This window comes from Balearica regulorum, chromosome 4, assembly GCF_011004875.1.
Source record: "Balearica regulorum gibbericeps isolate bBalReg1 chromosome 4, bBalReg1.pri, whole genome shotgun sequence".
Taxonomy (NCBI): Eukaryota; Metazoa; Chordata; class Aves; order Gruiformes; family Gruidae; genus Balearica; species Balearica regulorum.
Genome location: NC_046187.1, coordinates 19052576 through 19080342, shown reverse-complemented (window position 1 = coordinate 19080342; position 27767 = coordinate 19052576). Strand labels below are relative to the sequence as shown.

Genomic DNA, 27767 nt, shown 5'->3' with positions numbered 1-27767 from the left:
TACTTTTTCCCCACTGAGGTAGTATATCAGACCTAAGTTGTTGGTTAGACCCCAATGCTAATAAAGAGGAATGCAATGGATGTTCTAAATTGCCCAAGTAATTTCCAGTTGCACTTAGTTTGTTAACAACCATTTCAGCATTTATGCTATTCAAGACTCCCAGTCCTGTCCCTATGATACCAGTTGCATCTCTTTTTGTTCACCTTGGAACGATAAAGGTTCATTCATGTAACCATGCTGACCAACCCGCATAGGATATGCCTAGGAATGGTGAGCAGGTTGGTTCAATTGTAGAAATATTGCTCTGCATTATCAGTTCTACTGTTGTTTCAGTGACCATGAGGGATTAAATATCACTTCTTGTTGCCCTGTATGTTTAATAGCATAAGGTCCAATTTCAGATATTTGAAGGATCAACTCCTTTCTTGATAGTGGAGTTGACATTGGGTACCAGGACTGTTGTTGGTTTAGAATAAATTCTTTCACAGGATACATTCATTTCTACATGGCCGATTTCACCATCAACTACCACACAGCACCTGTAATGTTAAACATTAAACAGCAACTGGTGTCATTGGGGCACTGAGATTTAATTCTTTTGAATATCTCTGTTACTGATAGATCTTTTGCCGTATCTGATTCACAACAAAAACAAAAGTATCTTCTTTAAAGTTTTTGCGAATTGGGAATCCAGGTCCTTCATACTTTAAGCAGATTTTTTTCTTTTTCTGTTATCACCATTCCACCACTCTGGTTCATCCATTCTTTTTAATTTTATACTTAGCTATGTTGTAACAGTCATCAGAGCCAGTAGGACCAGAAGTAGCACAATATTCCACTTCATACTTTGTTGACTTTCAAGTAGCTGTCATCTGTCAACTGGCCTGGCTTTCCAATACTTGTATCACGTGAGAATGGTGTATCCAGTTCTCTTTCCCTAGAACTTTAACAGCAATATAAGAACAAAATAAAATAATGCATGGTCCCTCTCATTTGTGTTCCAATTTTGATTTTTGGGAAAACACTTTAAGACTTCATCTCCTGGCTGTATATCATGTACCTGTATTTCAGGAGGTGTGGGCTGGTAACATTGAGCACGTTTTCTTTTGTCTTCAAATACCTTTTGCATATATAAGATGTACTGGGTCAGCTGTTCATCTCCGTCCAATAGGCTGGTCTTAGCTGGAATGTAAGTTCCTGGTATAGCTAAATGTCTCCCAAAAAGAATCTCTGCTGGTGTTAGTCCTGTGGGTTGTCATGCAGTGTTTCGAACATCCCATAGGACTAAGTTTAATGTTTCTGGGCATTTTAAGCCAGTGTGTGCACATACTTTCACTATTCTTTCTTTCAGTGTTCGATTCATCCTTTCTACTTGTCCTGAAGACTGTGGGTGATAAGGGGTGTGTAGGTTTCTTTCTATTCCTAGTGATTTGTACAGTTGATTGATTATACTTGCTGTAAAATGACCACCCCTATCTGACTCAATTGATTCTGGAACCCTGTATCTTGGTATAATTTATTTCAACAATGCTTTTATTACTCCCCTGGTGTTAGCTTTTCTTGTTGGAAAGGCTTCCACCCAGCCCAACAGTTGATCTACTATTACAAGTAAATGTTTGTATCCATAAGTGGGGGCATAGCTGTGTAATCCACTTGTAATTGCTGAAAAGGGAATTAGGCCCACAGTTGGCCCCCCGTCTCTGAGCTCAGTCTGGTGCTCGAGAACTTTTGGCAAGTTGGGCAGCTACTGGTGATTCTTTTCACAGCAGCATAAATTCCTGGTGCTGTCCATGCTTTCTGTACTTGCTCCCCCGTGGCCTTTATCATGAAACCACCTAGCCACAGTAATTACATATTTCTTTGGTAGTATTGGTTTTCCTCTAATTGTCCATATTCTGTCATCATCTTGGCTCGCTTCCTACTTTGTCCATTGTTCCTTTTCTTCTACTAAACAGTCTTTTTCATACATAGTTTTGGGGTCTTTTAAATTAGGCCATCTGCCTTGGCCTGATGCTGGAATTACAACCAGGCATTCTCTCAGGGGTTGTGGGGCTGCAGCTTTCGCAGCTGCATCAGCTAAGTCATTCCCCTTACTAATTCCTGTGGCGCTCTTGGTATGGGCTGGGCAGCATATAATAGCAATTTCTGTAGCTAGCTGGATCGATTTCAGCAAGTTATATGTATCTATCTTCTCCGTTAGCTACTTTTTTCCCTGATGATGTAATAAATCCTCATTCTTTCCACAACATCCCGGTGGCATGACATACCCCAATGGCATACTGAGACTCTGTATAAATATTAATTCATTTACCTTTTCTCAGACATGCTGGTTAAAGCTACCAGCTCTGCTCCTTGTGCACTCATTGTTGCTGGGAGGGGTTCAGCTTCTATTACCTGCCCTTGGCTGATCACAGCATATCCAGTCCAACATTGTCCATGCAGGTAATAGGATGAGCCATCTACAAACAGAGTTAGGTCTGGATTCTGCAAAGGAACATCAGTTAAATCCGCTAGTGGTGTGCTTGAAACATTCATCACCTGCTCACACTGGTGATGTTTTTCCCCCTCGTCAAGCTGAGGTAGTAGGGTTGCTGGATTCAAAGTATTGCATCTTTTCAAAATTACATTATCTGCCATTGGAAGGATCAATTCGTATCTGTGTGCTCATTGTGGTGATAAAGCTTGGGTCGCATACTGTTTCAACAGTATTTCCACTTCGTGTGGAACATCATAAACTGTCACAGGGGGCGACTTCTTTCTAATATTGCGGCTGTTGCTGCCACTAATTTAACGCAGGCTGGTGCTCTTGCTGCAACTGGATCTAGTTGCACGAAGTAGTATGCAACTGGTCTCTGGTGGGGTCCTAATTTCTGTGTTATTACTCCACTGGCTATTCCTTTCTGTTCATGCACATATAAATTGAAAGGCTTTGCATAATCTGGGAGCCCTAGAGCAGGAGCTGATGCCAAGGCTCCTTTTATTGCTTTAAAAGCTTGCTCTCTTTCCAGACCCCACACAATAGGTTCTCCTTCTTCATTTCTTGTTGCTTCTGTCAGAGGCTTTGTTAATTCTCTTAATCCAGGAATCCATGGCCGACAAAATCCCACAGCCCCAAGAAATCCTCGCAACTGTTTCTTTGTGACCGGACGTGGAAGCTTTATTATTGCCTCTACCCTTTCTGGATCTGTTACTCGCTGCCCTTCCCTTAGGATGAACCCTAGATATCTGACTTTTCTGACACAGCTGAAGTTCGGACGGAGGTGCACAATGCTCTTTCTCTGCTAAGATGTATAGTGTCTTTTATACAAGTGTCTTTATCTTTGCTTACTATCAGCAAATCATCTACATATTGTATAAGAGCTGATTCACCTGATGATAGGTCTACATCTTTCAAATCATGTCTCAGTCTTTGAGAAAAAAATGTAGGTGATCCTGCAAACCCTTGCAGGAGACATGTCCAGGTTAATTGTTGTACTTTCCACGTGAAGGCAAATAAAAGCTGGCTGTCTTCATCTAAAGGGATACTAAAGAAGGCGGCAGTTAAATCAATCACAGTGAAATATTTTGCCCAGTGTGTTATTTGCAAAAGTATAGTAGAGGGATCAGGCGCTACTGGGTGAGGAGTCACTACATGCTAATTAGTTAACCGTAGATCTTGTACAAAATGATATTCTGGGTCCCCATCCTCATCCAATCAATTCTTTTTTACAGGCAGTATAGGAGTATTATATGGTGACACACATACTTTTAAAATTCCTTGAGCTAAATACCAGTTTATTTGTTTTTGAATGCTTTTTCGAGCCTCTTGGGGATTAGGATGCTGTTTCACAGCTGGAGGAAGGCTTCTTCCCTTTGTTTTTATGTTTACAGGTTAAGTCAAAACTAGCAGTCCTATATCCATGTTAGTTTTACTCCACAGCTTTGTTGGTACAGATTTTAATATTTCCGGTATTTTTAGGTCATTATTTGGGCTCCCAGTGACCACAGCCACACTCATTATTATTAAATCCGTTCCTTCAGGTGACAAGTGTAATTCTATGTCCAGAGCCTGCAAAAGATCTCTCCCCAACAGACATGCTGGGGAGTCCTCTGCTAATACAAATCGCCCCCATGCACTCTTGTTCCCTATAGTTACTAGTAGGCATTTACTTAAATGCTGCTCTTTCTGTCCTGTGACTCCATGTATTAAAATTTTGTCTGTACTCCTAGATCCTTTTGGGGTAAAATTCAAAATAATGTAGCTCCTGTGCAGCTCAACTGCACAACCTTTAACTTTACCTATAATATGCCCCTGCTGGTACAGTTGGGTTACCCACATATTGAAAATTTCCAATTCTTCTAATTTTTCTAGCCTCCCCTCCAGTTCCACAGGGTCCCGTTCCTCTAGTCATTCTGACTGCAAGACTTCCTGGGGAAACTCCCCCCATGTAAATCTTTTCCTGGTGTACTGTCCTGTGGCTGGTATGGGCACTCTCACCATAAGTGTCCTCCCACAATAGCAGCACTCCCTTCCAGCATTATTTCCCTGTTCTTTTTCCATTCCTCCTGGTCTTAGACCATGAATCTGATCTTCTCCCCCTCCAACCCCTATCTGTCATTTGCAGATTCCTTCCTAAAGCCGCAGCCAGTAAATTTGTCTCCTGTTCTTTTGGTTTTTCCCTCTCTATAATCTGCTCATTTTTTTTTTTCCTTTCCTCACTTCCATCATATACAAACACTCAAACTCAAAATCTTCTGCAAATTTTCTCCCTGCCACTCCAGCATATGTTCTTTAAAGTATTTCCATATATCAGGGGCTGCCTGATCCACAAAGATGCTAATTGTGAGGATCTCATTGAAATTTTGTGCGGTCATTCCTCCATATTTCAACAAGGCTTGTTGGAGTCGCATCCAAAAATCACTAGGGTGTTCATCTGGCCTTTGTCTGCACTCCAGTACCTTAGCCAAATTTACCCCTGTTTCTTTGCATGCCCTAATTGCTTCCACTAAATTTCAGAGTGCAGCTTGGCAGGTAGTTCTATCCCTTGCATTATTATAATCTCAATTCAGATTATTTGCCGGCCAGGAGTTCCTTCCTCCTCCAGCCTGTTGTGCTAATTCTGCATCCTTATTAATTATCTTTTCATGTTCATCTGGCCAAAACAACTCTTAGAGGTATTTTGAGTGTATTCCCAATTTGGGTTATACTCAGTGGATATATTAGAAAACAACTGAGCACATTTGTCAGCATCCTCTCTCAGTCTTGGTATTTTACTCCCCCATGTAGCTAAATCACCAGAATTCCAAGGTTGATTAGTAAATATGTGCAGCACAGGGGGAGCCCCTCCACCTCCCGGTTGCGTAGCAGCAGGATTAGGTAAGACATTAGAAATCATAGGATAGAGTCCAGCAGCTGGCAGAGCAGAATCAGAAAGCAGAGGAGGAGCATTAGGCATAAAACAGAGCAGACACAATTGGAGCATTATCTGAGACTTTATTTGGGGCAGTAGCCTCCGTTACTGCAAGTGTTACCTTTGGTGAGGCCTCTTTCATCCCGCTCCTCTCCCGCACCCCATCATCCCAAACATACCAGTAATCCAATTGTCCTGGGAACCTATCCTCTAGGCGATGTTGCAGAAAGGTAAGTTTGTGCTGGTCAAAGGTCCCTTGCGGTGGCCACCATTCTGCCAGGTTTCCATCTCTAGTTATAGCTGGCCAGCCTTCTAGACATAAAATGTCACTTTTTTGATAGAGTCGCTGTAGCAAAAATGCTATTCCAATTTTGCATGACCTCGGCCAAGGGCATCCCCTTCTCTGAGCCGGGTAAGTTTCCCATCGCTTTCTCAATCTCTGTGGCTCTGTGCAATTTTCGCAGGTCAGGCCATGCAGCCCTTCCTTCCTTTCTGTGCAATTTATGCTGATCAGGCCATGCACTACCAACAGCTGCAGCAAAAAAATAAACCTCTTCTCTCACTCCCCCCCAAAGTCTGCTCCAGGAATTTTACTGCTCGCCCTTCGGCACCTCCCGCTCCAAAGGTCACAGGTGAACTCACCCATTGCCGGCAGTTGGAAGTTTGGAGCCGAGAGGATCTGAAGGTGGTAGCCTAGGGTCCCATCTGGGTTGCTAAACTATTAAAGGAGTAGCTGCTGCCCCTGCAATCACCATGCATTCATGGTGTTGCGCACGCACACACAAACACACTTATTCTAGGGCGCGCTTCCTCCTTCTTCAGGTTCGACCCTAGGTTTCCCACAGCAGAGTCTCAGGCATCGGATTTTATAAAATAATTAATGTAATTGAAAGGTGCTGCAGCAGGATCAGCCCAGGCTGGGTGCCTCCACCCAAAACAAAGAAATCCCAAGGCAATTATACCCTTGGGACCCACACACCCGCCCCTCACGCGCCGTCCATGCATCCTTTAGTCCAATGGTGATTTTTGGTCTGGGGTCTTCTAACATCTAATTGGATTCTTCTTCTGTGTCCAGGCAGGCAGGCTTTTATCTTGTTGACTTGCAGTTTCCACAGTTTTCCCCGAAGGCTGGAGCCTCCTTATCTTCTGGTTTACACTCCTGGTGCACCTGCCCTTGCTGATGGAACGTGGAGAACTGAAGAGTCCCAGACTGGGAGAAACACTGCCGAGACATCAGTGTGATATCAAAATACTTTCCCATACTAGAAGACTAAACACAGCACTGTACTAGCTGTTAGGAAAACTACTAGAAAAATACCTCTATTGCAGCCTACAGGCTTCAGCAAATCTAGCCACTCTTGCTAAGTAAAGCTAAGCAAACAGTACAAATCACACTCTATTATATTCCTAAGTAATTTATTCTAATTAAAACCTACCTACTTAGGTTAAACAACTAACATCCCTCAACACACAGGGTATGATTACATTACATTCAGAAGTGTAAGTTCAGGACAGCACACACACTTAAAAGCAGGCTGTTTTTCTTTCAGCATCTCATAGGGCAAGTTTTCCAAATATAAACATTAATAAATAAAATGTTACGTTAAATGATATGCAAAATGTGTGTTAGGTTTTCATGAGAATGAGGAGGAAAGGTGCTTACTAAGATTACCAGTCTAAGATCTGTAAGCAGTACTTGATCCAGTAGATAAAGTGATGGTCCAAATTTTTTTGAGAAAGATCCAATTACCTAAAAAGAATGAATATTTTACAAATATTTATTGTATAGCATCCCCAGAGGGATGGAACAGAGGTGGGGTAAGGAGACAGTGAATAAACAGGTACCCTGATTTGCATGTTTTGACAACCCAGTCAAAACAGTGAGTTGCCTCCAGCTGCTATACACTTGAACCCTCCTTGGTGGAGTGAAATTCCTAATTAATTTCCTTTCTTATTCTGAATTCCCTCTAGAGTCTGTCCATTGAAGAGGAGAGTGTCTGCAGACTCTCTGTGCCCCTGGCAAATCTGCATGGAAGTCAGGGTGGGGGCGGAGGGAAAGGGGAGATGAGAGAAAAGAAATTAGCATATACTTGTGATGTGGGCATGCAAAAATAGAGGAAACAGATGGGAGAGATGAGAAGAACAAGGAAGTGAGTATACCTGAAATTGCCATGTGTAGGTGGTAGTAATTTGCCCTCAGTTAGGAGCGTTCTTTCTGAAAGCTTATCTCTACAAAAGGGTTACTATAGTTAATGTTGCACTATTCTTTCAGAGCTTCTTCAGCTCTAAATTACTTTCTGGCCGACACCAGTAGCTAGGTCAACTGTTTCACTGACTACATTCCTTGCTTTTATCAGTCCTATGTGCTAACAGTGAGCATTCATGTAGAGAAATACCTAACAAAGCTGTTGCTGTAAGAGCTGAATGCAAGGCATGGAGCCCCAGAAGGTGAAACGTTTCTCCATGGCTTACCAGCACTCGCTCTGGGAACTGCTAATGGCCCTCGGACTGTGGTTCAGCATCTCTACAGCAGTGCATCTCAGGAAATAAAATTATGTACAGCAGATGCCCTGCTGACATAAATTGCCATAAGTCTACAGAGGTTTAGGAAGCAGTGAGAGAAGCTGAAGAGCTTTCCCTACCTTGCCATTAGAAGCTGTCATAATGTGTGTATTTACAATTAGCATTGGTGGTCTAGTTTTGCTGGAGAAATGCTTGTCAGCAATAAAACAAGTTTCTTCAGTATGCCAATAATAATGGAGAGTGTAAAAAATTTTTGAGGCCAGAAAAATGAGCGTGATGCAAATATATTCCTCCCTTTTTCCCTAAGGGATCGAGGTTAATGAGCTTTATATGCAATACAATTCTGCTTCTGAATCTCCTAAATTCAACAATGGAAAATCTTTTCTCCCTCTGTGTGTATTACTCTCTTCATGCGAAAGAGATTTAAAACAATTCATGTTCAGTAGGACTTCATTGTGATGTTTAAAATACTATTATGAGCTGTTTAAAGTACTATTATGAGCATGGCTGTAATTTTTAAACTGTATAGATATAGTATTTTGGGGGTGACTTGGCTCAAGACCAAACCAGGTAATTTTAAGGACCAATATTTTCTCTGTTGTTCAAGTCACAAAGGCGTGCTCCTTATTTTCGAACCTTAACAGTTAACCCTAACAATTGGACAAAAGGGTGTTTCTCAGTTTAGGGGTTTTTTTTAGGTTTAGATTGCTGAAATGTAGTCTACAGTTCAATCAAAATGATAGCAATTGTTGCATGTAGCACTACTTGCAAATCAGTTCCCCACACTTCGTAACAGAAAGTGCTCTCCAAGTCTTCATCACTGCTAAACTATGCCAGTAACTGGTACTTTTAACTGCACATTCTTTATATCAGGCTGAACTACAGCACCTGGATTTTGGCAGAGCAGGATGACTAATGTCATGCTAGCTCTTTCTGTAGCCACTTTTAACCTAGACTGAGCATTCTGGTGAGGTTTTGCTTAATTCACTGTTGCAGATGTGCACTTTGTATAATAGTGACATCTTATTCAGAGAGTTGTGTGAAAAAGTTACAAATTCACACCTACCTAATTACATAATAGTTCCCATGTGTAGACATGCCCTAATACTAACAGTGCATGTGGATAATGGAGATATTTGTATAATTTAGTATTAATAGTGAGTGTATCATAATTGACTTAATTGATATTCTTCTGTCTGACTGAAGGGACCTACATCAAAGGAGGCTGTAATGGAAAGTAAGCAGGGTATGAACCGCGACAGAAATGAAGCATCTCTGGGGGCAATTCCAAAGGTCATTAAGAGAACAGTTCATGAACTATTAATCTATTTCTGTGCTGCCAGCCAGGTCTGTTTTTCCCAAGGCCAGATCCTAAGATCAGAAGCAAACTGAGCTATTAAAAACCTTGCCTAACAAGGAAAGAGGTGGAGAGCTGCTAGTATCAACTCGGGAGGACATGCTGGTTAAAGATGGACAGGTTTTGATGCACTGAAGCCAGCAGGGGCTGGGTAAATTTGCAGAGATTTGCAGGACCAGGCACACTTACCAACTTAGATTCTCAGTCTGTTGGGTGTTCCTGTAGTGCTGCAGTCCAGCCAATATGCCACTTGGCAAAGCAAGCTTTATTTGCTTGGGCACACAGCAGTGTACAGAAATTGCTATGCTAAATCTGAAGGTGGCTTGGTCCATGCAGAACCTGCTCCAGGCATTGCCAAGCTCCTCAGCATTTCAAGCTGGGGTGTCTTTCATTCACATTCTCCAAACTGTACAGCTACAGCCCGAGTGTTTCTCCTCTACATCTCTCTCCTTAGCTCTATGGCTACAGAAGAAAGGTGGAGGCAGCTGCGCTTGAGTGTCCTTTGAAAGAGGCGGTAGGTGGAGATAGGAGCAATCCACCTGCTCGCTTTATACCTACAGGTAAATGAAGTTTGGAAGACACAGGTTTATGCAGCTGTTTTCAGTAGCTTGCCACAGGCACTGAGAGATGAGTCCTTAGCAGTTCCCAACCATAGTAGGGCCTGCTATGTCCATGGATTTGGAAAGGACTGCTAACTCCCAATGGATCCATGCTAACCTACAGCTTCAGGTTTCACTCAGACAATAATGGCTAAGAATGCTTTCCCTATGACTGTGGCTGGCAGGTGAGAAGAGGTTCATGGTAGGTTGACAGCCTCATTTATTTCTGTGCTGGGAAACATTCAGTGAGAGCTGGTCCTTTGGGAAGTTGTGTTCACAAGGGAGAGTGGGAGAGAGAGAGAGATCATAGCTCAGGTTTACTTCTGAGCTATAATGACACTATGGCCTGCAATTGAGGTTGGAGGGGAAGTAATTGTGGAAGTCAACTACAAGGTGTATATGTGTGTATAGACTGGTAGAAACACAGAACAAATTCCAAAGGAATTTAATATTGAGAATAGTGCTTTTGCTGTTGAAGTCTGTACTGTGAGTCTGAATCTTATGTTGATGAAAGGAGCTGGGTTGGCAGATCTAAAGATGTATCTTCTCTTTGTTCAGGCAATGAGTACATGGCATGTGGTAGTCATAAAACTACTCCCTGTGCACCACAACAGTGCATTTCAATCTTTTCTGGAACCTCTACAGATAAAAGTGACCTATGTTTGCCTATAGTGACCGCACTCTTTCTGTTCATTCTGCCCGCATAGCCGTAATTTAAGTCAATTGAGTGGATGTCCTCAATCACACAGCCATGTCTGATAACTAAGTCAGGACTGTGTGGTACCTGGGGGATCACTTTCAGATTAGGTGATGTTGAATTTGTGCCTGCGCTCTGCAGGTAAACAGTAAAAGGGATTGGTCAAGATTACCAAGGTACTTGTTCTTGACCTAACGGTTTTAAAATGTGGGGCTTAATCATCTTAATATTGAAGTTGAAGCAATTTTCGCCATCACAGCAGGGAGAAGGACTAGGGTAGGTCAAAATAATTTATGTGAGAATTAGAACTATATTGCTACCATGGGTCAGAAATTATTGTTGTCATTGCAACAGGGGAACTGAGGAGAAATCCTTCACTTTTTTTACTATGTATTTTAGGAATAGTTTAAAAGAACTTTAATCTTGATTACAGATACATTTTAGAGGTAAGTAAGTGGTGTGTGGTGCTGTGGATTTATGATGTGACAGGTTTTTGTTTCCTGACAAATAGTTTCTGGGCAATTTTTAAGAAAATTTAAACAAATTTCTTGTGTTCTACTTCTCTGTTACTCAAGTTCTACTGGCAAGGCAAGCAGGTCAAAAGGGACATATGGCAGGAGCACACCGCACCATCCCCCCTGCAGGTCTAACAGCAGAGCACCGGAGGCATGGTGGCTGGTTTGGCGGGAAGTATGTGTGCTGCCAGGCACGTACACAGAGAACCCCCAGCAACGTTCCCCAGGTACCTAAGCCCGCCAGGAACCACCTCAGCCAGTAAGTCCACCTAGGAGACCCCTCCACCAGTGGGAGCCATATGTGACCACGACCAACAGATGACCGCAGTTCAGATCCAGCCCAGGGTATAAATGCCTCCCCCCCCCCCCCCCGGAGACCCCCTTTGAGTGGTTTTCCTGGAGCAGCGGGTCTGTGAGCAAAGCCCTCCCTTTGGATCGGGACACTGTCCAAAGTAACTTCCTGGGGCTGGGTGTCCTCACCTTATAGGTGAGTGTTTTGTGTCAGCATGCTAAGCTTACATTCAGTCACACACCATGTACTAATAGTTCCCAGCCGACATCCTGGATCTGTGAGTTATGTCTACTGAAGGGTTTGTAATGTAAGATCCCTACTCAGTTTGACCGTTCTACCTTTTTCCTGACCCTAGAAAATTGTTTTAGAACATTTTGTCGGTCTTACACTTCCACGACATTAAATTGGCGTAGTCGGCAGGACGCCGTTCGAGGAGCTGTTACGGAGCACGGCTGTGCGGCTTCTCCGCCGGGACTCGCCAACAGCGGTCGTGGAAAGGGGAGCAATGCCGCGGTAACTTAGGGATGGTGAGAGAAAAGGGGCGGTGTGCGCCATCCTGGGTGCCTGCCTAACTCAGGCACAGGAGCATCGCAAGTCTTCCGGAACATTAGAAGAAGGTAATTTACAGGAACAACTAGAGATAGGCAGCCTAAAAAATGAATTAAAGAGAGACCGAAAGCGTACGCTCCTGGTAGAAAATGGAACTCACGTAGTACACGCCGACCGCCCCCCCCCCCCCCCCCCGGGTGTTGCCCGGATTGAAAGCTAATTGCGGGAGTGGATCCCCAGGATTGGGACGGGGATATTTGGGGAGAAACAGAACCTGAGGAAAAGGCCCCGGGTAGGGGGAGAATTTGGAGGCGTTAGAGGAGACGGAGGAGTTAAAGGAGGAAAATATACGGCCACTTATTAAAGCCGAGAGGCACAGGGTCCCCGCGGTGGTAACCCCCGCACCACCATGCACAACTCCCTGGGCGGGTCCTGAGCTTGCCGAACTCCAGGCCAAGTTTTCGCGCAAGCCGGGCGAGACGGAGACTGAATATTTGCAGCGTCTCTTTAACGGGGGGGGATTACTTGTTATATCACACATATTGTTAAGTGATGCTGAAGCGGGAGGATTCTGGGGCTCGGCAGTGTTCCTGAGTGACGGACCGGCGGCTGATCATTCCGTAACTTCCCGGAGGGCATACTGGGCGCGGGGGCGGGGGGGGCGAGCCGGTCACTATTAAAGTAAGAGGCCTGTCAGAGCTGGCGGCGTGAGTGCAAAAGGCTGCCTGTATTCAGGCGATGTCAGGACAACGGGGCGTGCCGATGGACCCCCAGCCACCTTAGACCCCTCATCCGGGGATTGCCTGATGCTTTAAAATACACGTGCAGTCCCTCAGGGAACAAATTAAAAGGGCCATAGAACATACTCTGGCGGCACCTTGGGCGGAAAGGGTACACACGATAGTTACGTACGGGCGTGAGACGGAGTGGACCGGTCCGGGCAGGAGCATGCGGGTTCGGCAAACGAGCGGCAGCCCTCTGTCCGAGCGGGCCCCCGGCAAAACTGAGCTGTCTGAGGGAGGTCCGGTGAAGCCCCGGACCCAGATAGGAACAGCCTCTGGCGAACGCCGTTAGCTCTAGGGGTCCTTGGGGCAATGCTGCGCGGGCAGCCTACCGACCGCCTCCGGCAGACAGTGCGATCGCTGGAAGGGAAGGCCCGGGGCTCGGGAAGCGCAGGAGCGGCGCCCCGCTGTGCCGCCGACCCATTTGCGCCCCTGCGGGGGTACCGAAAGGGTCAAAAAACTAGAGGCCGCGGTTTGGGGTTCGGCCCGCCCAATCCTACGAGTGCTCCGCCGAAAAGAACCATCCAGGCGGCAGATAAGTTTAGAATTTTTAATTGTCACAGGGGCCCACGTTAGTGTTTTGAATAAGTGGCAAACTGATGAGTTGGGGAAAAGCCATAAACATAGTGAGGATGTAGCCTTCTGTTCAAAAGTGGTATGCATACATGGAGGCAATTAGCCAGCTTCTACAGCTAAAAGAGGGCCCAGCCAAATCCTCCAAACTGCAGCAGCCCATAAACCCAGATCCAGCCATGCTGTGCCACATAATGTCAGACTACTTGCCCACAATGTCAGACAAGACTTAAAGCCAACCACCCAAACCAAGCACCGCCCCAACATACCATGCAGGGGAAAACCCTCTGGAGCACCTGGCAAATTGACTATATTGGCCCTTAAGACCATTCCACGAGAAAAGATACATCTTGGCAGGAGTAGAGGTGCTGTCAGGATTGTCTATGGCCACTGCAGTCAGTGCCACTACAAGTGACCAAACGGTCACGGCTCTGCAGGAATGGTTCGGCATTCTGCCCATGCCTGAGTGCATCCAAAACAACAACAGGTCGTATTTTACAGCCACAATCATACAGGACTGGGCATGGGCAGAAAGCATCAAGTGGGTGTTTCACAAACCATACTACCCCTATGCCAATAGCATAGTAGAATGGGCTAACAGTCTAATTAAAAGGCATGGCAATGCCTTACATCATGATTGGGACTTACAATTGCCCCAAGCAATACTAATCATAAACAATTGCTGGGGAGACTATGGGAGCCCAAAGATTCAGGCATTATGCCCTACCGGACCACCAACAAGCAACATCTCCTTACCTGACGATCAAAGGGGTCAGCGCCCATCAAAAACATATGTGGGATAGCCTGTCACAGTAAAGCTGCCTTCTGTTGGCATTGTGCCTATGACTCTGATAAAGCCCAGAGGTTTGCATGCCTGGAAGGCCCTAGATGGGAATGGGAATGCTCATTGCATCAACACTCAGTAGATAATCCCTGACTTTTAAGACCCAGTCCCAAGGCCTGAGGTGCACTTCGTGTTCTTTTGCAGGACCATGAGAAAGCAGATCTTTCCAACACCTTGCTGATAACAGTAACAACAGCAGACATGAACACCCAAGGTCTAGACAACAGCATAGTAGTCAAGTTGATAGGTGGATTCGCATGCATGGTAAACTTAACTTCAATAACAGCCTGCTTGCCTACCCCTAACTTGGTGGAGGACTCCCTACCAAGCTTTGTGCAAGACATTAGCACTAGTCTTTGAACTTACATGGAGACAATGCAGTAATTACAGCTGGGCATGGGGAAAAGTGGGGACCACACCAACACCACTTTAGTTGACCATGTAGTTGGTCTCCAGGTGCAGTAAATGCCAGTTCAGTATGGGAACCCAAGTGCAACTATCTCTTCCAACCCCCTGACAAGGCCACAGGGTGAGGTTCTAACAGCACAATGCCCTGTTTTAACATCTACTTATATAAGAAATGAGTTAGTTGTGAAAAAATAAAGATAATGCTAGCTTGTGCTTTGTAAGTGCCTAGATAATTGAAACCTCTCTCTCAACCTCATTTTTTTTTTCTTTGTGGAGGTGGGGGCAGAAATTGAAAGGTGGTAAAGTAAAAGAAAGATAAAAAGTTAACTGTATTAAAACTCGAGTGTCTGAGATGATACAGTATTGGGAAATTTCTGTGTATGGCATTGTATTGTCTGGTAAAACAGGCTGTTTAAATGCAACTTGCAAGATAGCTATTCCAGTTAGAGGTGCATACAGGCTTGTGCCACTGACGTGGTTTAGGCCCAGCCGGAAGCTGAGCGCCATGCGGCCGCTGACTCACTCCTTCCCCAGTGGGATGGGGAGAACAGGAAAAAAACAACGGCAAAAGCCTCGAGGATTGGGATAAGGGCAGTTTACTGGGACAGCAAGGGAGAGGCAAAAACAATCAACAACAGTGCTGATAACAATATTAACAATGGGTGATAATAGAGAACAATTTACCCGACCAACCAGACACTCAGCCCGTCCCGGAACCGCAGTGGAACCGCACCGAAACTGCACCACCCCTCCCCTACCCGACTAGCCCCCCTTTTATGGTGAGCATGATGTCACATGGCATGGAATAGCCCCCGGCCAGCTTGGCTCACCTGTCCTGGCTCCTTGGGAAATTAACTCTATCCTTGCCAGAACCAGGACATTATCCACCCCTTATTCAATACCATCTACATCATGCCCAGATTATTTCACAGACACCATTCTCTTACTCCATGGGCCATCACTCTATAAAGTGTCCATTGAGTTCATTTAGTCCATGGCTTTGGGTTCCATCTGCCATTACAGCGTCTCAGAGCAGGAGCAATGGTGCATGCTGCTGGATTGTTGCACGCTGCATCCGGAGTATTCTTCATGGCTGGTGTATCTGGTATGGTCCATGCTCGCAGTCTGGATGTCACAGATGTAATTTTCGATGAAGTTCCTGGGCACCAGTTGAAGTCACTTCCAAAGTCCGTCCTTCATTAGTTTTGGGTGATTGTTATGGTTGTACTTTTAATACAGTGTATAGCTATTAACATTGTACAATTTAATTTATTGGCTATTTTCACCCAAAATCAGATCCCTTTGGGGAACACACCAGACTTCCCCATCCTTTCTCATCACCCACCAAGTGCACCCTGGTCCCTGAGCAAAAGCAATCCCGCAGATGGGCTTGCCTTTGCCTAAAGCAGGGATGACCCAAAGTGTTTTACCCAACATATTCTTCATGCGCACTACAGGAACTTGATCCCCTTCTACTGGGCGTGGAAATTTTGAGTGGGCAGGGCCAGCTTGATTGGCAGATCCCCGAGTGTTAACTAACCAGGTGGCCTTTGCTAAATGGGTGTCCCAGTGTTTGAGGGGCCCACCACCCATTGCTCTCAGGGTAGTTTTTAGCAGTCCATTGTACCTTTCAACTTTCCCAGAGGCTGGTGCATGAGAGGGGATGTGATACACCCATTCAATACCATGATCTTTGGCCAGGTGTCTATGAGGTTGTTCCAAAAATGAGTCCCATTGTCTGATTCGATTCTCTCTGGGGTGCCATGTCGCCACAGGACTTGCTTTTCAAGACCCAGAATAGTGTTCCGGGCAGTGGCATGGGGCACAGGATATGTTTCCAGCCATCCAGTGATTACTTCCACCCTTGTAAGAACATAATGCTTGCCTTGGCGGCTTCGCGGGAGTGTGATGTTGTTGATTTGCCATGCTTCCCCATAGTTATATTTCAACCACCGTCCTCCATACCACAGAGGCTTTACCCGCTGTCCCGATCCAATATCAGGGAGGTTTCGATACGATCCCAAGAGCGAGATTAAGACACAAACGAGGTCAAATGCCGTATACCAGAAACAGTTTTATTATGAAAAGAGTTAAAAAAAAGGAAAAGGTAATGGTAACCGATAAGAGCGATAGGACAGGGCAGAAAAGAAAGGCAGAAAACCAAGCCAGACTCCGGGATAGAATCGCAAGAATAGTCACCACCACGAGTCCACGGTGCCTCGGTGGGGGGGGGGAAGGGGTCCAAATCTCTCGTTCTGCGACGGCGGACGAAGAGGCGGGTCCACAGCGTCTCGGAGGTCCGTCTTGGGAGAGTCCAAATCCCTTGCTCTGTGGCGGTGGGCGAAGGCGCACCATCCTCATCTTGGCGGTCCCCTTTTATACTTGTGGTGGTCTTCACGATGGCACGTACAACACGGCTTCCACATTCCTGCACACGCGTACACACAGTTCCAGCCCCATTCTTCACACGACTGTTATCTGACGCCGTGGCGCGTGATCTTGCAAGGCGTTTTTCGAAGATTGAAAGTCTCGACGACCTGGCAATCGTCCTTACGACCCGGCAATTGCCCTTATCGCACTCAATAGTTGAAGGGGTTTCCCACTTGAGCAAAGCGATCTTTGAGACAAAAGTTCTTTCAGTCCGGTTTCTCACACCCGCTTGGCTTGCTTGATTATGGCGCATGTTTCACATTGATGGATGACCTGTGAGATGGCGTCCATGCTCAAGTCCACCCCTCGATCATGGGCCCATCTATATCTCGCATCTCTTCCTTGATGACCTGAGGTGTCATGGGCCCACCGAGCTAGAAATAATTCACCCTTACACTGCCAGTCCAAATCCACCTGAGCCACTTCAATCTTGGCAGCCTGATCCACCTGCTGGTTGTTCTGATGTTCCTCAGTGGCCCGACTCTTGCGTATGTGGGCATCTACATGACGTAACTTTACAACCAGCTTCTCTAGCCGGGCAGCAATATCTTGCCACAATGGGGCAGCCCAGATGGGTTTGCTCTATGCTGCCAGTTGCTCCGCTTCCACTGCTGTAACCACCCCCACAGGGCATTGGCCACCATCCATGAGTCGGTATAGAGGTACAGCGTTGGCCACTTTTCTCTTTCAGCAATATCTAAGGCCAGCTGGATGGCTTTCACCTCTGCAAACTGGCTCAATTCACCTTCTCCTTCAGCAGCTTCCGCAACTCGCCGTGTAGGACTCCATACAGCGGCCTTCCACCTTCGATGCTTTCCCACAATGCGACAGGACCCAGCAGTGAAGAGGGCATATGGTTTCTCATCTTCTGTTAGTTTGTTATATGGTGGGGCTTCTTCAGCACGCGTCACCTCCTCCTCTGGCGACATTCCAAAACCTTTCCCTTCTGGCCAGCCTGTGATCACTTCCAGAATTCCTGGACAATTGGGGCTTCCTATTCGAGCCCGTTGTGTGATCAGTGCAACCCACTTACTCCACCTAGCATCATCGGTTGCATGATATGTAGAAGGAACCCTCTCTTTGAACATCCAACCCAGCACTGGCAGTCGGGGTGCCAAGAGGAGCTGTGCTTCAGTGCCAATCACCTCTGAAGCAGCTCGAACCCCTTCGCAGGCTGCCAATATCTCCTTTTCCATTGGAGTGTAGCGGGCCTCGGATCCTCTATATCCCCGGCTCCCAAACCCCAGGGGTCGACCTCGAGTCTCCCCTGGTGCTTTCTGCCAGAGACTCCAGGTAGGGCCATTCTCCCCAGCTGCGGTGTACAGCACATTTTTTACATCTGGTCCTGCCCGGACTGGCCCAAGAGCTACGGCATGAACTATTTCTTGTTTAATTTGTTCAAAAGCTTGTTGTTGCTCAGGGCCCCATTCAAAATCGTTCTTCTTCCGGGTTACATGGTAGAGAGGGCTTACTATCAGACTGTAATTCGGAATGTGCATTCTCCAGAAACCCACAACGCCTAAGAAGGCCTGTGTCTCCTTTTTGTTGGTTGGTGGAGACATGGCTGCTATTTTGTTGATAATATCCATTGGGATTTGACGCCGCCCATCATGCCACCTTATTCCTAAAAATTGGATTTCCTGCGCAGGCCCCTTCACCTTACTTCTTTTGATGGCAAAGCCAGCCTGCAGCAGGATTTGGGTTCTTTTCTTTCCTTTCTCAGAAACTTCCTCTGCTGAGTTGCCCCATACAATGATGTCATCAATGTATTGCAGGTGCTCTGGCGCTTCACCCTTTTCCAGTGCAGTCTGGATCAGTCCATGGCAAATGGTGGGGCTGTGTTTCCACCCCTGGGGCAGTCAATTCCAGGTGTACTGGACGCCCCTCCAAGTGAAGGCAAACTGTGGCCTGCACTCTGCTGCCAAAGGGATCGAGAAAAATGCATTAGCTATATCAATTGTGGCATACCATTTGGCTGGCTTTGACTCCAGTTCATACTGAAGTTCCAGCATATCTGGCACAGCAGCACTCATCGGCGGTGTGACTTCATTCAGGCCACGATAGTCTACTGTCAGCCTCCACTCCCTGTTGGACTTCTGCACTGGCCATATGGGACTGTTAAAGGGTGAGTGGGTTCTGCTGATCACTCCCTGACCCTCCAGTTGACGAATTAGCTTGTGGATGGGAACCAGGGAGTCTCGGTTGGTGCGGTATTGCCGCCGGTGCACAGTTGTAGTAGCAATTGGCACCTGTTGCTCTTCAACCCTCAGCAACCCTACAACAGAAGGGTCCTCCGAGAGACCGGGCAAACTAGACAATGGTTCCATTTCCTCCGCTTCCAAGGCAGCTATTCCAAAAGCCCACCGGTAACCTTTTGGGCCTTTGAAATACCCTTTCCGGAGGTAGTCTATGCCCAGGATGCACGGAGCCTCTGGCCCAGTCACAATGGGGTGCTTTCGCCACTCATTCCCCGTTAGACTTACTTCAGCCTCCAACAGAGTCAACTGTTGGGATCTCCCCGTCACACCAGAAATAGATATTGGTTCCACCCCTTCATAGTTTGACGGCATTAGGGTACACTGTGCACCCGTGTCCACTAGGGCCTTGTACTCTTGTGGGTCCCATGTGCCAGGCCATCGGATCCACACAGTCCAATACACTCTGTTGTCCCTTTCCTCCACCTAGCTGGAGGCAGGGCCCCTCTAATCCTGCTCATCGTATTTGCTGCTCATCTCTTGCAGAAAGGACTTAGAAGTCCCTTCAAGAGGGTCATAAGTGCGATCAGGCCTTCCACTTGATCTGGGGGGCTGACCGGTGGAAACTGGAGCAGCATCCTTTCTGGAAGAGTTCCTTGGTACAGCTGTCTTGCCTTGTAGCTCATGTACGCGTGCCTGCAGGGTTGAATTAGGCTTCCCATCCCATTGCCTCATGTCTTCTCCATGGTCACGCAGATAAAACCACAGGATACCTCGTGGTGTGTATGCTCCATATCCCCTCTCTGGAGCAGAAAAACGCTTGCTCCTAACGGCTGAAATACGGGTCTGTGGAGGTGGGGAGCAAGATATATCCTCTTTGAGTTGCCGGATGTCCTGGGACAGTTTCTCCACAGCCGAGACAAGGGAGGAAGAAAGGCTCTCTTTGTATTGCCGGAGTCGGCCAGCCACTTCGTCCACCGTGGGTGCCTCTTCACTCTTCCAGTCAATTACTGCCAGTGAGTTGGCGTATGATGATGGTGCACTTCGCACAAATTTTCGCCACGTGGGTCGGGTACACTGGACTTCATCGGGGTCTGTGGGCAACTGTGCGTTGTCTGGATCGTAATAAACCGATTACGATTTATTTCCCGCACAGCTAATTTCCTCAGATACTGGATACCTCTCTCCATGGTGGTCCACTAGCCCACCCGACATACGACATCTTCGCTGAAAGGATACCTTTCCCTCACACTTGACAGGAGTCGCCTCCAGAGGCTGAGGGGCTGTGCCTTCTTCCCAATTGCCTTGTCAATGCCCCCTTCCCTACACAAGGATCCCAGCTGCTTGGCCTCCCTGCCCTCCAGTTCCAGGCTACTGGCCCCGTTATCCCAGCAGCGGAGCAGCCAGGTAATAATGTGCTCCCCTGGAAGGTGGCTGAAGTCTTTCCGCATATCTCGCAACTCCCTCAGGGACAGAGATCAGGTGATCACTTCTGGTTCTGGCTCTTCTTCTTCTCGTGATGGCCCCAGTTCATCATCATCTCTCACTAAGCGAACCTATTTCTTTGTGTATTTCTTTTTGTGTATAGGGGCGACTGACATTGGTATGGGTTGATCTTTTGGCTCGGCTGCAGTGCCTACTGCAGGGGTTTGGGTAGCTGCAGTGCCTGTTGCGGGGGCCTGGGCAGCTGCAGTGCCTGTGCGTCTGCTCTCTCCCTCTGGATGGTGCTGTCTACTATCAAGCAGTGTTTGATAGATTGTGGCCAGGGCCCAGCACAGCGCAGTAAGTTGTGTCTCCTTAGAATCCCCACAGTGTTTTCCTTTCAAATATTCTACCATTTTATCAGGGTCTTGCAATTGTTCAGAAGTGAAGCTCCAAACCATTGGGGGTGAAAAGGTCTCTAGATACCTGCCCATACTCTCCCACATGCCATGCCAGCCCTGACCATTCAGTCTTGGGGAATATCCCTGGGTAATATTCTTGAAACAATTTTTGCTAACCCTAAACAGGAGTTGGAAAACATTCAGGAGACCTAGCAATAGGAATATACTGGCCTGAACATTCCAAGGGTATTCAAAATTCTCCAAAATTGTCGTGACCAACTGAAAAGGAAAAGGGGAGGTGAAGGAGTGGGAGAAGTATCCCCCCCCGTCTTCCCATAGATCGGGTGCAATTATTAATCAATTCTGAAAGATATTGACTGAGGTACGGGCCTGACCGAAATGCTACGTAAAAGTACCAGCTCAGACTCATGACTGTCAATGATATCTTATCATAAGTCATTATCACACAATACAACAACATGAGAACATGAACCCCTCTCCCAGAGGTGATAAACAGCACCGCAGGGATTACATAGAGTAAACACGGGTTTACAAACCAGAGCCATGTGACCAAACAGAACATCATTATGACCAATGACTGTTTCAATAACATCATAAATTCTTATGACAATTTTTCTTTAACACACTTGGGTCAGACTTGTTATCACAACTCCTTGGGCCCCATGTTGGGCGCCAAAAAGGATTGACGTGGTTTAGGCCCAGCCAGAAGCTGAGCGCCACGTGGCCGCTCACTCACTCCTTCCCCAGCGGGACGGGGAGGAGAACGGGAAAAAAACAATGGCAAAAGCCTCAAGGATTGGGATAAGGGCAGTTTACTGGAACAGCAAGGGAGAAGGAAAAACAATCAACAACAGTGCTGATAACAATATTAACAATGGGTGATAATAGAGAACAATTTACCAACCCGACCGACGACCAACCAGACACTCAGACCATCCTGGAACCGCACCGAAACTGCACCACCCCTCCCCTACCCGACTAGCCCCCTTTTATGGTGAGCATGATGTCACATGGCATGGAATAGCCCCCGGCCAGCTTGGCTCACCTGTCCTGGCTCCTTGGGAAATTAACTCTATCCTTGCCAGAACCAGGACAGCCACAAAAACAAAACTCGGGTAATTGCTTGATAGTGCCCAGAAATGCAGAGGGGAAAAGAATCAGTTGAACCATGGACTGTTTCTCTTTGTCCAGAAGTAGTGCAGAGACATAGAGCAACTGAATGTCAGGGAAGCTTCCTTCCTACCTTGGGAATGTATGTTGTACTTGATCATACAGCAGAACTTTCTTCCTCCTGATGAAAAATGTTTGGCAAGAACAAATTCCATCTCCAAGGTAGACTCCAAACCTGCTAATTGTTTTGGCTCCAGAAAAGGAATGGCATCTTGGAGGTCATCTTTGGAGCTTAACTTCACTCTTGATGGTGACTCTTTTACCCTTATGAAATTTTTCTCTTGGGCAATTGTAAATATCTTTCCCCACAGATTCCTGATAGCCATTGCTAAAATCTTCCTGGGCTTCTTTTCACCTACTGACTCAGTTGATTTCTCAGGTTTTCCGCAGAGTACTAACAACTCTGACCAATTATCTGCACTGATGAAACCATATGGCAGAAAATGACTAATGCTAAAATGGGTTAACGCTAATGGGTTTAAGCTAAAAGAGCATAGATTTAGATCAGATGTTAGGAAGAAATTCTTTACTGTTAGGCACTGGCACTGGCACAGGTTGCCCAGAGAGGTTGTGGATGCCCCCTCCCTGGAAGTGTTCAAGGCCAGGTTGGATGGGGCTTTGGGCAATGTGGTCTAGTGGAGGGTGTCCCTGCCCATGTTAGGGGGGGGGGGGGTTGGAATTAGATGATCTTTGAGGTCCCTTCCAACCCAAACCATTCTATGATTCTATGATTAAAAGAAAAGCAGCTGCAGAATAAACCTTGCAAATATAAATAGGTGTGATCCAAATCCAGGAAATGTGTGTTTCAATAAAACCTGAAGCCCTGACCTCTTCGTATGTATATAAATTTTAGCAAGAATTGACCTACCATATTGAAATTATGTGAGTATATTATCAGGCCAAGAGTAACTTAAAAAAAAACCCCAACCCCAACCTACAAACAAAACACAAAACCAAGACCCACATCTATCTTTAAATGCTTTCTCACATGCAATTCAGATGTTTGATACTAACACTGAACAGCATTATTTGGCAAATAAAACTTGTTAAATGTATGAATTAACTAGTTTTTAAACTGACGTAGTAGAAGGAAAGGCTAGTCTCACCATTTTCAATCTCACTGAGAATCATGCTTTCAAAATAACCATGAAGGACAGAAATGGTTTAAAGCTTCAAAGATTTTTTTTTTCAGAAGAGTAATAGATAAATAAATGATATGAAAACAGAGAGTACTCCAACTGTATCTGCAATGATAAATGAGACTTCCTGAGAACTGTATAACAAGACACTGTATTCTTTCCTATTTGCCTCCAGTAACCACAGTATTTCTTCACTGGAACTATCTGTTCTTACTAAGTAGAAAAGGTTAGCTGTAGCAGCCACAGTAACATAAATGATACTATCGATGATGCAGTTCATCTGAATACTGATACAATAGAAAGAAGAACTAAACCATCACAGCCTGTAATGTACATTAGGAAGTCATTTTAGGTAGTAAATGGGAGAATGTAATGTCGTATCTCATAAATACAGACAAGAGTAATCATATTGTACTATTTATACAGAGATTTTTCAGGATGGAATTTAGTTGTGCAGACTCAATGCAAAATTAGAAGGGTTAGAGTGACTAGCAAAGTCCCTTTGCTCACTGAGCAATCCGTTCATTTGCTCTGATCATGGAGATTTCTTTTCTCACCGGAGTTGCTCAGGTGCCCAGCTTAGATGTGTAGTATCTTCTGTGGTCTGTGCAACACAATCCAGTAAAAGGGAAGATACAGCAAGTAAATTCAAAGCTGTCCAAAAGTGTGAAAATGATTTTTGAGGGGGGGAGCTATGGAAACATGAAGAAAAATTTCTATAAGCAACCAATTCTTCCTTGCTATGGTAAAGTCCAAACAGTTTCTTAAGCATGCTTTATGCCTGCAGGTTACTTCTGTCTTTCCTTTAGCTCCCAGCATAACCTGCAAGGCTTGTCGGTTTTCCAGGGCAAACCCCAACACTTAGCAAACTAGCTTACATGAGAAAGAATGAGGTTCAAGGGAAGGCATAGGTCTTACCATGGGCTGTGTGCCTCTTACTCCAAGTCCTGAATCAGTGCTTACACACCTCTTCTGAGTGCTTTGTTGGTCCTTTAGACTAGTAATTTGTAAATATAGAATGTTACATTTATCTGCAGCTACTGCAGTCTATAAATATTCAAGTGTCTGCTACCAGTTTTATGAATGCAAGAACCATGTTGCACTAATGGCAATTATATTCAATCACAAATGAGGAGGACTTTCAAGAGACACTTAAGAGCACTGAAGTATTAGATATCTAACAAGCAAGAAGTCCTAATAAATAAAGAAAATAACTATGGCTTTTCAGTGGAACTTCACAGATAGCTAGTTCTGCAGATATCCTTTCTCTGCACCAGAATCTCAGTAAGCCTGATATTTCTCAAAAAAAAAGCAAAAATACTTCATTGTATAATGTTTCACGAAACATGGTTATTTAGTTCTGCCACCATGTACATACCACTGTGTGTTCAGAGAAAGGGGTGTTGCTTACATGATTTCTTCAGTCTCTTCGAAAAGCAAGGCAGCTCTCCTCTGTGTGCTTCTAGTCAGACAAAAAATGTTATGGAGCCCTGTGTAAGAGTTTGCTGCCTGAGGCCTGTTCCATGCCTTAGCATTCTCTCCTGAGACATCCAGTCTTACATTTTCAATCAATCTTACCCAGTTTTTAATTGTGGATTACCATATTCTTAACATTCTTAGGTCTCCTTGTGCGTTCCAGCGATTAGGAGAGATGGGATTCAGTCATATTCCTGCCTTATCATCTGTGAGAAGAGGTTTTCTGTGCCAGTGGATATGCTTTTGTAAGGGGTGTGGAGTTTCTTTCTGCTAGCTATCGAGTGTCGTATTAGATGTTTGTAATACAATGCATTGCATAAGAGTATGATTTGTTCATCCTCCCACAGCTTGTCTGAAAACCTCTCAAATACTTTTCTGTACCATCCTCCCCTTTATTCTACAAAGACTGCAATTAAATGTTGAGGGTTGGGTTATATTTATTTAAATAATTAATTGGATCATTATCAGAAAAGCAAGAAAATTCTCTTTTCTGCATGTGCAGAATAATAGTTGTAATACAGCAGTTCTTCCTAGAAAAATCTGGATATAGAAACTGATAGACTGGCATAATGATCCTGATTGGAAGACCTTGTACATCAAGGAGCTAGTTATCCAAAAAAATAGTGAACATGAGTAAGTGTAGGCTTTTGCTGAGCTGTGCTGCACATACAGCTTAGCTTTCAAGCCTGCATTGTGCTGGGCATATCCCATGGCCGCAGAATAGACGGAGATCACAGAATCACAGAATAGTAGGGGTTGGAATGGACCTCTGGAGATCACCTAGTCCAACCCCTCCTGCTAAAGCAGGTTCACCTACAGCAGGTTGCACAGGATCGCATCCAGGTGGGTTTTGAGTATCTTCAGAGAAGGAGACTCCACAACCTCTCCTGGCAGCCTGTCCCAGTGCTCTGTCACTCTCAGAGTAAAGACATTTTTCCTCATGTTCAGATGGAAATTCCTGTGTTCCAGTTTGTGCCCATTGCCCCTTGTCCTGACCCTGGGCACCACTGAAAAGAGTCTGGCCCTGGTCTCTTGACATACCACCCTTTAGATATCTATAAACATTGATAAGATCCCCTCTCAGTCTTCCCTTCTCCAGGCTAAACAGACCCAGCTCTCTCAGCCTTTCCTCATAGGAAAGGTGCTCCAGTCCCCTCATCATCCTCATAGCCCCACGCTGGACTCTCTCCAGTAGTTCCTTGTCTTTTTATTGAACTGGGGAGCCCAGAACTGGACACAGTATTCCACACGTGGCCTCACCAGGGCAGAGTAGAGGGGGACCTGCTGGCCACACTCTTTTTAATGCACCCCAGGATACCATTGGCCTTCTTGGCCATGAGGGAACATTGCTGCCTCATGGAGAGCTTGTTGCCCACCAGGACTCCCAGGTCCTTCTCCGCAGAGCTGCTTCCCAGCAGGTCAACCCCTAACCTGTACTGGTGCGTGGGGTTATTCCTCCCTAGGTGCAGGACCCTACTCTTGCCCTTGTTGAATTGCATTAGATTCCTCTCTGCCCAACTCTCTAGCCTGTCCAGGTCTCGCTGAATGGCAGCACAGCCTTCTGGTGTGTTGGCCACTCCTCCCAGTTTTGTATTGTCAGCAAACTTGCTGAGGGTACACTCTGTCCCTTCATCCAGGTCATTGATGAATATGTTGAATAAGACTGGACCCAGTACTGACCCCTGGGGCACACCGCTAGCTACAGGCCTCCAACTAGACTCTGCGCTCCTTATGACAACCCTCTGAGCTCTGCCGTTCAGCCAGTTCTCATTCCACCTCACTGTGCACTCATCTAACCCACACTTCCTAAGCTTGCTTATGAGGATGTTGTGGGAAACGGTGTCAAAAGCCTTGCTGAAGTCAAGGTAGACAACATCCACGGCTCTGCCCTCATCCACCCAGCCAGCCATGTCATCACAGAGGGCTATCAGATTGGTCAGGCATGATTTCCTCTTGGTGAATCCATGTTGACCTCTCCCAGTCAGATGGTCTTTTGCTCTGTCTGAATTTCAAGCCAACATACTTTCATCAGTGAATTAACCTTAGGACATAAAGAAATACAGGGTTGCAGGAGACAAGGAAGGAAGGAAGGCAGGAAGGCTGTATCAGATCAAGACCACTTAGCTGTTGTACTACTTCTCTAACCCCTTTTCTTGACTTCCTTATTTTCCTTTATCCTGTAAATTAGTAGCCGCTCCCCAAACCATTAAGACTCAGGGGAGAAGAGTCTGGGAAATGCCACAGATGAAGTAAATTCAAGTGAATTCAATAATTGCAAGCATGGGCCAACACCCTTCATTTTGAAGAGAGGATAGAGTAAGTGGAATCTGTATGCTATGCTTGTATGCATACATGCAAGACTAACTTTAATGACTCATATAGCTTAATGAACTGGCTCCCCATCCCACAGTGACGAAACCTGATTTTACTAGGTTTTGCTTGCTTGGTTTAAGCCTCCTGATTTGGAACTCAGTGTGATTATTCAGGGATAGAGGAGCTGAATCATAACATCTGATCTCTGCAGCTTAGTGACTCCAGACAACTTGTGCCTGGACTTCTTTTATAATATTGGTTACTAACAGAATTGAACCCACCTGACCTGCTTCATAATTCACACTCAGATTTACTTTGATTTAATTACATTCCTTTTGTTTGTTTGAACTCTGATGGTAGCTGATTGTTCTGATACATATATAAAAAAAAAGATTTACGTCTTTGCTTTCATGATCATGCTGTCTTATTGCTCTTTGCCCAAGCTTCCATGCATGCATTACACATCTTCCATCTCCTCTATTAATTACTATTTTTTAATCTTGAACAGGAAGACTAAAGCCATTCATGATTCAAAAAACATTATATATCTGCCTGCAACTTTACCACTAGTTTTCTTTGCTTAATCTTCTTGCCTTTGGCAAAATGAAAATATTATAAGAAAAGGCTGAGTTGTGGAATTTTTACTATAATCCATCTTTCTTTTGTATTTT

General features: G+C 45.5%; 1 long non-coding RNA gene across 1 annotated transcript; it reads right to left on the bottom strand.

The window, feature by feature from the left end:
• Positions 1 to 317: 317 nt before the first annotated feature.
• LOC142601685 (uncharacterized) lies at positions 318 to 13053 on the bottom strand. The gene is made up of 3 exons (XR_012835251.1): positions 12835 to 13053; positions 6033 to 7415; positions 318 to 2484 (listed from the first exon to the last, which is right to left on the bottom strand). It is a non-coding gene; the product is annotated as an uncharacterized LOC142601685 (long non-coding RNA).
• Between the last annotated feature and the right edge of the window lie 14714 nt (positions 13054 to 27767).